Here is a 12,277-nt window from a genome sequence, read left to right as displayed (position 1 = left end):
ATAAAAGAGTTTCATATAAACTCGCTGGATAAGCATTATCCTTTCAATTTTTAGTATAAGAATAGTGTAAATAATAATAAAAGGTAAAGGAGTACACGAGTTCTAATTGGTCCTTCGAACAATAAAATAGTAAATGTGGTACATCAGTACAACCGTTCGAGATAAGTGATAAACCACTACGACGGTAAAAACAATTTGTTTTAAAATTTTGCGCCCCATTCTAAAGTTGTCTCTGCGCCCATGAGTGCAAGTGACCTTATGAAATAGTGCATTAAGCATTACTATCTGTGTAGAAAGTGCAAGGAAAATGCGAGAAAATGTAGGCTGCTCGTTCAATTTTATGAAGCCCTGGAAATAAACGATTTAATACATTCGCAGGACCGAAGCTGTCTAAGCTCTCCGATATCACGCGTTGCACCTAATAAAACTGCTATCAATACGGTTGCACTTACGTGCTCAAATTTCGAATACCCTTTCTCGTTCACAACGAGGAAATAACGGAAATAATTCAGGCACGTCTTAATTTAAATTCAAATATAGTAGACGTCTTCCGGAAATGAGCTATTTCAATGACTACTTCTATAAAGCCACTTTAACACATTAACATAAAATCAAACTTAACTATCTCGTATTGCAAGATCGGCCGACGTCATTTAAATTTAATTAAGTCTAACTAGAAAAAGCAAAGGAATTTTAGGGAAGTAGGGTACAATAGTAACAATATAAGAAACAAGGTAGGGGTCATTTTGATAAAAAATGAGAAAAAGGCAGACAGGTGGAAAGAATACTTAAAGAACTTATACGGAGACGATGATTTAGGAGATATATTAGAAAAGGAATATAGTGTGGAGATAGATGAGTTAGGCTATCCCATAATGAGAAAAGAGTTCCATGTAGCATTAAAAAACTTAAAGAATAATAAGACGCCAGGGGTAGATGGGATACAGGCGGAAATTTTAAATCATGCGGTACAAGAGGTTAGAGATCGTATGTATAAGCTTGTTACTCACATTTAGGAGACGGAACGAGGTAGTAACCATACCTAAAAAGAGAGGCACGGATAGGTGCGAAACATTTAGAACAATTTGCGTAACTTCCCATGCGTCAAAAATTTTAACTAGAATTGTACAGAGGAGGATGGAAAAACGGCGGAAGAACTATTAGGGGAAGATCAATTTGGGTTTAGAAGAAATAGAGGAACGCGGGAGGCCATTCTAGCTTTACGGGTAACAATAGAGAAAGGAAGCATACATAGGATTTATAGATTTAGAAAAAGCTTTTGATAATGTTAAATGGGACAAGATGTTAAATATACTTAAAAATGTAGGGATGAGTTACAGAGATAGACGAGTGACACTTAAGTTTCTATAAAAAGCAACAGGCAGTTATAGATCTGGGACAGCAACGTAGAGAAGTAAATATAAAGAAGGGAGTGAAACAGGGATGCACACTATTATCGCTACTTTTTAATCTATACATCATTAAAGATAGTACATCTGTAGAGATAGATATACAGGGGCAAAAGATTAGTATGCTTAGATTTGCAGATGCCATAGTAGTATTAGTATCTAGCAAGTAGGAGTTAGAGATAGCTTTAAATAAAGTGGAATCAGTACTGGTAAAACTGTATTGTACGAAAATAAATAAAAGTAAAAGAAAAATACTGGTATGCAAGGGAAGAAAAACTAGTAGATTTGGTGTGAGTATATTCTACAGGGTTATTTATGATTATCCTTTCTCTAATTGGGTTCTCTTTCGAATCTTGACTAGTTCGATTTTCAATGTCATACTGATTACGTTTCCCTTTGTCTTGCATCTGTATAGCCCTCGTAGAACATTCTTTAGCTTTCTTGTTGAATTTAACTGCTTCATAAAAGTATTCCCAAGCCAGTATAGTCGACCTTTATTTTAATGTATTTTATTTCTAAAAATTAATTTGCATTTCGACATTAGGACTTGTATTTTTAAGATTAATAATATAATAATTGTTAAAGGCAGTTATTTTCATAAAACTTCGCCCCGAAGTTTCTTGTTGATATTCATTATAAGAAAGTATTAAAAATATATTTTTTACTTTTGAAAACCCTTTTATATGCTTTTAAGTACTTAGCGAACATCAGCTCATATTTTATTTAACCACTAATTTTGTTGTAAATGCGTTTCGAACGATAATGTTCACGTTGAAAACGCTCATTTTCACCTGGCCCATTAACGGTATATTCAGTAAAGGAAATCGATAAAACGATTGCAGGAAATAGAACTTAATGTTTTGACATTTATACCTGATATTAATTTTGTCTTCAGTTTCTCATCGCAATCTTTTACTCTCTTTTTCTGTTGTATATAATTTGTATCGAACATTGACAAGTCATATAAAAAAATCAAGATACTTGATTGTTCTCAATTTCTCATAAATATTACCCAACCATCTGGATATTTCCCATTACAAAATTTCCACTGCTGAGACCAGAAAAATGTATTTCCATTTAAAGAAAATGAGTTTATTGTTAAATGACCTTGAAGGGCATGATTAAAGCCCCATTGAATAATAATAGGTTAACCTTCTCTTTAAATCTTTAAGCTTTTGTCTATTAATTTTTCTGAAATAACCAGAACGAAACAAAATATTTCATTTTTCTAGATAAAATAGTAAACTTTTGCATTTAGTTGAATGTAGAACGACTGAGGATGTAATCGAAACCCGTATTATGTTTTTTAAAGTAGGGTTTTGGGGTGTAGTACTATATATTTATTTTAAACTGGATAGAAGTAGAAGAATTATTTGAAAACCTTCATTCCTTTGCGGTAAATAGAGTGATCAATTATTTTGATTAACTTTTCGGACAAACATCTTAGTAATACACACGCTACTTTTGGTGTTAGAAACTGGATTTTCTTTTGTTTCTTTTATGTCTTCCTTGCATTTGAACCTTGCGTAAAAGTCCCTCCCTTGCGGCGTATAAATAATGTTTATCTATGAGAAGTGCGTATAACAAAGTAATACCGTAATTGAATGACGTTCTGTTGGTGGCTCGATATTGATGGTTCGACTGAAAATAGCTTACTGAAAATAAGTCAACTGTTGTTAAAGTAAATAGCTGGATATTATTGCCCTTAATTCCATACAACTCTAACTATATCAGACTTATTGAGTAGGCTGAAATTATTAGAGAGATAACATTGTCCGAAATATTTATTATTGAACATTGCATAAGGTGTTCCAACTGGTTCAATTTAATTTTGTTATCGGTAGAATGAAATAATTGCAATCCAATGGTAGATACGAATGAAGTTAAATAATACGAATACATTATGTGATATATATGGCTGCAGGCTTTTCAGTAAATACCAACAAATAAAATAAAAATATTATTCTAGTTTGGTATCTTCAATAAATTGCTGCAAATTTGAATGTTATCGCGGTATTAAAATCGGTTACTCATTAGCAACATATAATTTATTTATGTGATTTTTATATAGTAATAATAATAATAGTCATATGTCCGCTTAAGCAATGTCTTTATCAAATATTGAGTGCTATCGGTGGAAAGTAGAAATACTACGACATTGTAGAGAAAGTAGGGTGAGATATAAATAAAAGATTTGTTTCCTTGCTTTTTTATATTAGATTTATTGGAACGTTTTAGTGTTTACCAGGCCACCGGTAAATTGGAAACAATTCTTTAGCCTCCTGACAAGATGGAGGACTCTCAGGATTTCTGACATCGACTTGTTCGATATTATTACATCGGCCTACAATACATCTTCTTCATGATTTTCGGACGCCCAACCGAACGCAATAAAAATATTTGTCTCACTTTATAAAGGTAATCTTCGACTAATTGTAAGAGTTACATTAGGAAATTATTGTAAGTGGACAGATATATCGACAGAAATACTGAGAAAAATTAATTTGTATGTCTACATTTGGTTTAAATCCATCATGAAATACGTAGAATTGTTTATCTAGTATTTTAACAAACCGTCATGTCAGTTTGAAGGTTTTTTTATCGGTTCGAAGAAGAACTAACTCAAAATGTAATTAACTACTATTCAAATTGACGTTATCAAGCCGTTATCAGTCACAGAGATGTGAAATACCCAAAATAAAAAATCAACCCCAGTCATTCAATCAAAATACAAGAAAGATAGTGAATATCTAAACTAGTACATAATTAGACCTTTACGCAAAAATACTTTATTTAAGGCCTTAAGTAAACATCGTAATTTTGTAAGCGATTATTCGATATTCAGAGTATTTTTACATCAATAATATTGCACAATACAATATTTTTGAGAATGTTTCTATGTTTCTGAACGCTAGTTTCATTGACAAAGCCATATTTACAGAACAACCTGATTTCCCAAATCTGTTCAAAGTAGTGTCACTTTTGCTGTCCGTTCCAGTCACTTCAGGATGTATATTACAGAAAGAGTATTCTCTGTTATGAACCCAAAGTGGTGGGACTACAGGAATAAAGCTTCATTAAAACTAATTAAAAATGAACTTTTAGTTTACTTAAATCTTTGTTTTCCATGTTTAGAGGCTATTAATGTATTTAAGAGCGACAGCAATTTGTTACTGGCTGCTAGGTGTAACAAAAAATATGTTTTTAAAAACAAAAAAACCAAATACTTTATTTTTATGCTGAGTACTTTTTTTTAACCTTTTAGTCGAGAAATACTTTATATAAAGCCTGAAAAGGTGACAACCCTACTTGTACTCCACTTTGCTAATATAAACGATTACATATTCATCAAGAAACCTAGATCATTTTGAACAAACTGATAATAATGAAAAGCAGCTGCTAAATTTGTCTAAATTTTCTTTTCTTTTGACGTCATACAACAACGTTCAACACTTCACTTTATGAGTAACTTTGCGTATTCTTTTTTTAATAGTCACACCCTGCCAAACATAACTTTTCGACATAAATAACCATCGCAGTTCTCATAAAATATAAAAAAAAATGGGTATCTGTATCTCTAATTGTAGTTCATCAAATAAATATGAACACGAAGTCAAACTAAACAAAAACAGGCAGTTCTTAGAACAATTATTATTATATTTTGCGTTGACTAAACTAAAAATAAGGGTAATAAAGTTGTAACATGTGCAGAACACATTTTATTTAATCATTATTCTAAATACAGCAATTACAATTTACAGTGTTGTGGACAAGATTACTTCATATTAAGTAACAGCAAATTCAATAATAGAGTCAAGAATTTAATTAAGAATTAGTGTATGGAAAAATAACAGGGTGTGAATTTTGATATTCACAATTCATAACTAATAGGTATATGCATATATTACTCGATAATACATCGGTATATTGAAATATTTAAAGGTTAAACTTCAAGATAGAAAGCTTCATCAAAACTGCACCATCAACTGTATTTCTATTACTAAAAGTTCTTGCTTGACAATTATATTCACGCAAATATTTTGTAGGTCTTACTAATTATATTTATGAGTATGAAGATAATTCATCTTTTATTTACTCTTTCACAGCTAGCTTTATGACTAATAGAATCAAAGTTCGTGTGTAAGTGTAAGAGACAAACCTATATCTTATTTTAGGATAAAAACTTATTTCGTTTTAGATTTGAAATAGGTACACAAATATTTCACGGCTTATCTGCTATAATTTTAGGTAAATTTAAAATTAAAATGTCCAAATTTTTGGCGTTTTATCAAGCTATCACACGCACAGATTGCAACTGCATTTAATATCTGTCTGTCCGTTATTTCTACGATATGTAGATATATTTTATAAATAACGTGTTTGCTATCCAATTACGTTAAATATTTTAAACATTGTCGAAAACTATGAACTTATATATTATATTTTCCCCTTATTCATATGTTATGGGTAGTAACCTACCTAATAAGACACTTCCAAGAAACTATTTTGAATTAAGTATACGCATCAAAGAAAAGTCTTATTACATTTTTTTTGCCTTACTGATGAATTGACGAAAAGAAACGAAAGACATCTGAGTGCTCGCTAATGAGATGTGTAAAAAATTGTCAGAATAGAACTACTGTTGTCCAATTCACTACTGATATTTGAAAATAAAAGCTTTGTTTAACTACGTCAAGCAAGAAGAAAAGAAGCGCCTGAAAAATAACAGAAAACAAAGGCGTTTAAAATGAAAAGAAGTTGAGGGTTAGGGATTGGTATTTAGTTTTTTAAAATATTGAATCTAGGTAGCTTTAGGTTCTGACAACTCCATATTATAAACAAAATTAAGCACTAAATTAATGTTACAAATTATTTCATTGACTACAATGCTCATGTCAAGCGGTATAGGTAGTTCAAAATCTAATGAACCTTCTTGTGCGCGATCCTACTAACTTATTTCTTTAACTACTAGCTACCCGCCCCAGATTCGCACGGGTGCAATGCTGATACTAAATATATTTTTGTTTTGTTTAGATTATTATCGAGGAGGGGAAATCTTCAATCTTCTTCTTTATAAACAACATTCACACCGCCGCAACCGCTATGTCCCTGTATTTTAAATCTGTAATATCTTCGAAAATATTCATTTAAATTACATGCTGTTAAGAGCCATATTGATCTATATTAAATGCACAATGTATTCGAGGTACTTAATTGGATAAGGATTAATGCTGTATTGCTTAAAATCACTTCGTAAATAAGCCATTATTTCTCGTAAAAAGTAAAGGATAAAAAATGGTTAATGTGGGTTATCTCTAAGAGATAGACATATACCATCCAGGACTTTTTTGTAGACCTTTTTAAGATGTAGAATACTGTGGTACATTATCTTGATCTATCTCGTAGGGTTTAGCCAGCGTTTGCAATGTAAGCGCAAAAAAAATGTGTTTATTTACATCACATCACAACCCTCTAAAATTATCAGTGCTTCTCTACTATATTATGCATGTATTATATGTACATATAAACCTTCCTCTTGAATCACTCTATCTATTAAAAAAAAAACTGCATCAAAATCCGTTGCGTAGTTTTAAAGATCTAAGCATACATAGGGACAGACAGCGGGAAAGCGACTTTGTTTTATACTATGTAATGATTAACTGTTTTTATTTCGCCTTCTATTAATTTGTAAGTAGAGTTAGAAGTCGAACTTCTTTCTCTTATCTTGAGGCAAATTTTTATAGGGGATGCACTTGTTTCAGAAAGATTACGCAATGTAGATTCTAGGGACTCTGATCTTGTTTGTTAATAGCGCAATCTAGGCAACCCATTGCAGGCCTCTTGATTCTTCTTCACGTATAATGGGTTACCTACACGGGATTATATTGTAAATTACAAAAACATTGACTCAACTATTGTTGTTGTTGTAAACAGTGACGGTTAATGTTTTTAAGAGGTACAAATGTAAGAAGTTTTGTTATTGAGCAAATCAAGGTCATGGTTCATGTGATTGTGAACTTCCTCTTGTTTTTTTTTACACTTTTAATTGAATGACATTGTGACGTAGAGTTTCCCTTTTGCATTTTCTCTCAGGACCAGTTCATCACCTCTTTTGCGTATACTGGGATATTTTTACATTGCGGTGACTGATGAACTAAGCGATAAAATAGCTAGAGATGTCTATTAATAAGAGCACGTGTTTAACAAGTTGTCAGACGTTACTGCCAAAATTATTTTCGGTGGAAAGATAAATGTGCGCGATTTGTCTCCTCGATCTTTTTCGCTTGATTCCTTATAAACCTCCGTCTCTAATACCCGTGCAAGTATATGTATTGCGTCGAGAAGCCAAACGAGGATGAATACAAAAAACAAAGACAAAAAGTGAAATTGAATCGACGATATATTGACCGACTTGGGCTGATCTGGATTGTAATAGAAACAAACTATTTCCTGTCGTTTTAATCCGTTCGAACTGATCGAAAAAGTAATGAAATTCACTTCAAATATGATAGAAAATACTTCAGTATTCATTGTTTTCATTCTACCTGTATGTAGGACTAAGTGCGTTTATTTATTTTTGCGACTGACAGCTTCCCAGTAATTAGTAAATAAGACAAAAACTAAGACTAAAATATTGGGATAGTCTCGGCCGTGGTCTTGTTTATATAGTATCGGCCTTGGTCTTAGTCTTGATGATATAATCTCAAGCTTAGTCTTGCTGATATAGCCTCATCCTTGGCCTTGGTCTTTCTGATATAATCTCAGCCTTCGTCTTGATCTTGCTGATATAGTCTCGGCTGTGGCCTTGCTGATATAGTCTCGGCCTTGGCCTTGGTCTTTCTGATATAATCTCAGCCTTGGCTTTGATTCTGCTGATATAGTCTCGGCTGTGGCCTTGCTGACATAGTCTCGGCCTTGGCCTTGGTCTTTCTGATATAATCTCAGCCTTCATCTTGATCTTGCTGATATAGTCTCGGCTGTGGCCTTGCTGATATAGTCTCGGCCTTGGCCTTGGTCTTTCTGATATAATCTCAGCCTTCGTCTTGATCTTGCTGATATAGTCTCGGCTGTGGCCTTGCTGATATAGTCTCGGCCTTGGCCTTGGTCTTTCTGATATAATCTCAGCCTTGGCCTTGATTCTGCTGATATAGTCTCGGCTGTGGCCTTGCTGATATAGTCTCGGCCTTGGCCTTGGTCTTTCTGATATAATCTCAGCCTTCGTCTTGATCTTGCTGATATAGTCTCTGCTGTGGCCTTCCTGATATATTATCAGCCTTGGCCTTGGTGTTTCTGATATAGTCCTTGATCTAACTATTGGAAAAAAATTAGTTTGTCTATATTTCCATGAGTTATCCTGACATAGGAACAAAGAACAGGAGTTTACTCCCAGGACAGACTTGTAGACACCATTTTTCAAACAGTTGTAAAGTTTCTTTTTTGTATATTTAGTGTTAAAATATATTAAAGCAACCTGAATTTTTCAAATACTAAAAATGTTTTGTTCCAAGAAAGTAATTTATTTAAGTTACTCCAAATAGTTTAACTCATAAATCCATGGGAAATAATAAAGATTATTTAGCTTATACTGAGGTGGTCACTCTCCTTCCTTACGTGCACAATAAATTTAGCAGCCTTTAGACAAATGGTTTGGTTTTTCACGGCAGTAGTTATGAAGCCATTTGTTTAACGATTGCTGTTGCATTCTAAAACCGTGGATGCTTTGTTTTCAAATGAACGATTGTTTTCCGTTACAGTGAGTACCACATGTCACGAAAAGAAAGAAGAGAAGACAGATTGTCGACTGAAAATCCGGCAGTTTTATTCGCGAATTTCACCGCTGCTTTTCATGCGAGACGCCGGCCGCGGCGTTTCCGAATTACGTGTGGATGTACGCTACGTGTAATTGATGACAAAACGTGTATAAAACTTGATTTATACGCACTTGGTGTAAGCCAACCATAGCGAGACTAATTTGTAGATTAATAACAATAAAATTAAGCAGAAATTGTTTTCCTATTTTCTAACCAGCGACAGTAGAAGTCAGTCATTTATGAAGATAATATTTCATTTATTTTATGGTCTTGTCTACATAGGATTAAAGTAGATTAATTGTCTGGCTGCGCTTATCAATCGTTTTCACGTTTTAATCTCACATTCTAGTTGAAGTATTCCGTTACTTTGGACTGCCTGACAAAATTTTTAGCCGTTCAGAATTAATCCTTCTAGGATCTAGGAGATAAGCCTGTTGTATTAAATTAACTTTATTTTATCGTTATGAAATTATTACAGACAAACAAATTTTAAAACTGTACGTACATACACATGTAGATACCGTTATCTATTGTGTTATTTGTCGGAAAACGTTTGGAAGGTCCACGAATACTATCTATCAACATTAAAGAATTTACGTACAAAGGGAATTCGTCTTCGAGTGTTTATATAATCAAATATATTATTTTGGTTGAAACGAGCACTGCCGGTAGCTCATTAAATCGCTAGTGTAAAGTAATTAGGACCTTAGTGACTTGCTAGTGCAATGCTCGAAACTCATCTTTAAAATTGAGTTGTTTTATTTGACCATTTTACGAATCCTGTTGTGAACGAAGAAAACACCACTTCAACTTTAAAAACTACCAATTCCGTGGAACCCTACATAAATTACAATATATTCTTACTGATAATGAATGTATTACAACAAAGGCATCTATGTAATAAATTCATGTACATGAATTAACTAAAATCATATCTTCCTTTCTTGCTCCAAACAATTTTCTTTTGACATCGTTTTTTCGCGAACGGTTAATTTAGAAATTCGAAAAAGGTTGTTAAAGGTGTAAGTGGAGTTGTACGGTTGTGAAACATGGACAGTGGGCGCGGCGGAAAAGAAAAGATTAAAAGCGTTCGAAATATGGTGTTATTACAGGAGAATGATGAAGATACCGTGGATAGAGAAGGTTAGAAATGAAGAGGTATTAGAATGAATAGGAGAACAGAGGACTCTATGGAAGTCAATAAAAAATAGGCGAGATAGGTTGGTAGGACACCTTCTTAGGCATGAAGGTCTAGTCAGAGACATATTAGAGGCAGAAACAGGAGTTAGGAGGGGTGGAGGTAGGCCTAGGTTAGATTAGACTGTTTGCAAATAGTTAAGGTTGTGGGATGTTCTAGTTTTAAGGGAAATGCAAAGATTAGCTCAGGATAGGAAAGAGTGGAGGTGCGTGTCCAACCAGTCTTAGGACTGACGACCTTATGATAATGATGATGATCCTTTTTTCGCTGTAAATTTCTAGGGAAATATAAGGAAATTTTGGTAAAAACCTAGGAAAATCTGGCAACGCTAATTTTTGCTGGTTATCTCTTTGCTATCGTAAAGTGCGATAAGGCACTTGGTTCCAAATATAAGGAGACACTGTAAGCATGTTCCTAATTCTATTTTAACGATAACATTTGATCGGTTTAACGTACCTACTGATTTTTATGTTCCCCTCGAGTACTTACATACGTTACAACCGGGCTTTACAATATTTTCATCTATATGCACTCAAGAACAGTAGTTCTGGTATAGAACTTTGTAAAATTAATTAACGTTGAAAGTACGACTAAAAGTGCGCATATTGAATGGAATTCATTAAAATTTAAAATCAGCAGATGCAGCTGAATTCAAATGAGTTACCTACCTCTGAAATGCAACTCGAAATTCTTTTCTATTCCTCGACTTACGCTAAATCACAAAGAATTCTAATATCTTTGACAAGAAATGATATTTCGTTAATTACTGTTTTATGTATTTGTTGTTGTCTTTTAGCATATACTGTTATTGTTTTATGTTTTTTGTTAATTATGAACCTTTACTACATCTATTGGAATACAGAGTTACAGTGAGAGAAATTAATTACATTAGGTGAAAGCATACAATGATAAGTTCTCTAAACCAAAATGATAAATAGTTTACCTCTTTGCATTGAAAAATTGTAATGTTGGTGGTTTAATCTAATAGAAGTGCAAAAATTCTAGGCAGAAATGTTATGGAATTCTTATTACTTTATAAAATTGGAATCTAATAATCTTCGAAAAAAATACAAATAAGTTCTAGTTACTCCAGCTATCCATATGGTAATAGGCCCTACCTACCCATATTTTAATTATCAAATTTCATCATTTTATAGTCACAACTATTAATATTAATAATCTTTCACGTACTTCTTGTTTGTTGCAGGAATGCTCCCGTTATTGATAATTAAGAAGAACAGTGGTAAGTACATACGTCTTAATTTCCCTCAGAAATTTTCAATTGCCTAATTAAAAATAATTGATCAGCCCTTATATAAGTACCCTTATACAAATTGATACAGACATATATATTCCTCTTCCCGAGAAAACTTTGTTTGTTCAAATCTTAAAGGTAATATTAGATATTTTCTGCTCATTTTCTAAGTGAACTGCAAGCAATATCATTTTACAATAAAAATAGTACACTTCAACCTGCTGTGAGTATTAAAACTAGTAATCGAGGAGATCATATTTTTCAGAAGCGAGTTCTTCGTAAGTAACTATCATTGCAAAGATATCAAATTTACCTAACTGAATCGAGAAGCAATTGTATTACCATTTATTTAACAAAACGTGAAATACAACAAATCGCTTTTACATCACTATACGATAACGTATATGGCCATACATGCAGTAGCACTTGTTATCCCTTCGTTTCATTATCTAAAGAAAACTCTACTGATAAAGGGAAATGTAGTGAACAGTTGTTTTAAATTAGATGTACACATGTATAATTAAAATAAAGGTGAAACATAAAAAAGCGCTTGTCAAATTTCAAACAAATAATCTAATGATAAAAAAAGTACATAGTATTTTAC

General features: G+C 32.8%; 1 long non-coding RNA gene across 1 annotated transcript in view; it reads left to right on the top strand.

Moving 5' to 3' along the window:
• The window catches only part of LOC108734189, a 56,777-nt gene extending 45,116 nt beyond the window's left edge, over nt 1–11,661 (top strand). Inside the window, exon 3 of the long non-coding RNA XR_001937342.1 lies at nt 11,626–11,661. This is a non-coding gene — a long non-coding RNA (uncharacterized LOC108734189). The remainder of the gene's footprint in view (nt 1–11,625) is intronic.
• Nucleotides 11,662–12,277: the final 616 nt, after the last annotated feature.

Source organism: Agrilus planipennis, unplaced genomic scaffold (genome assembly GCF_000699045.2).
Source record: "Agrilus planipennis isolate EAB-ADULT unplaced genomic scaffold, Apla_2.0 scaffold7, whole genome shotgun sequence".
Lineage (NCBI taxonomy): Eukaryota > Metazoa > Arthropoda > Insecta > Coleoptera > Buprestidae > Agrilus > Agrilus planipennis.
This window is presented reverse-complemented; position numbering and strand designations above follow the sequence as displayed.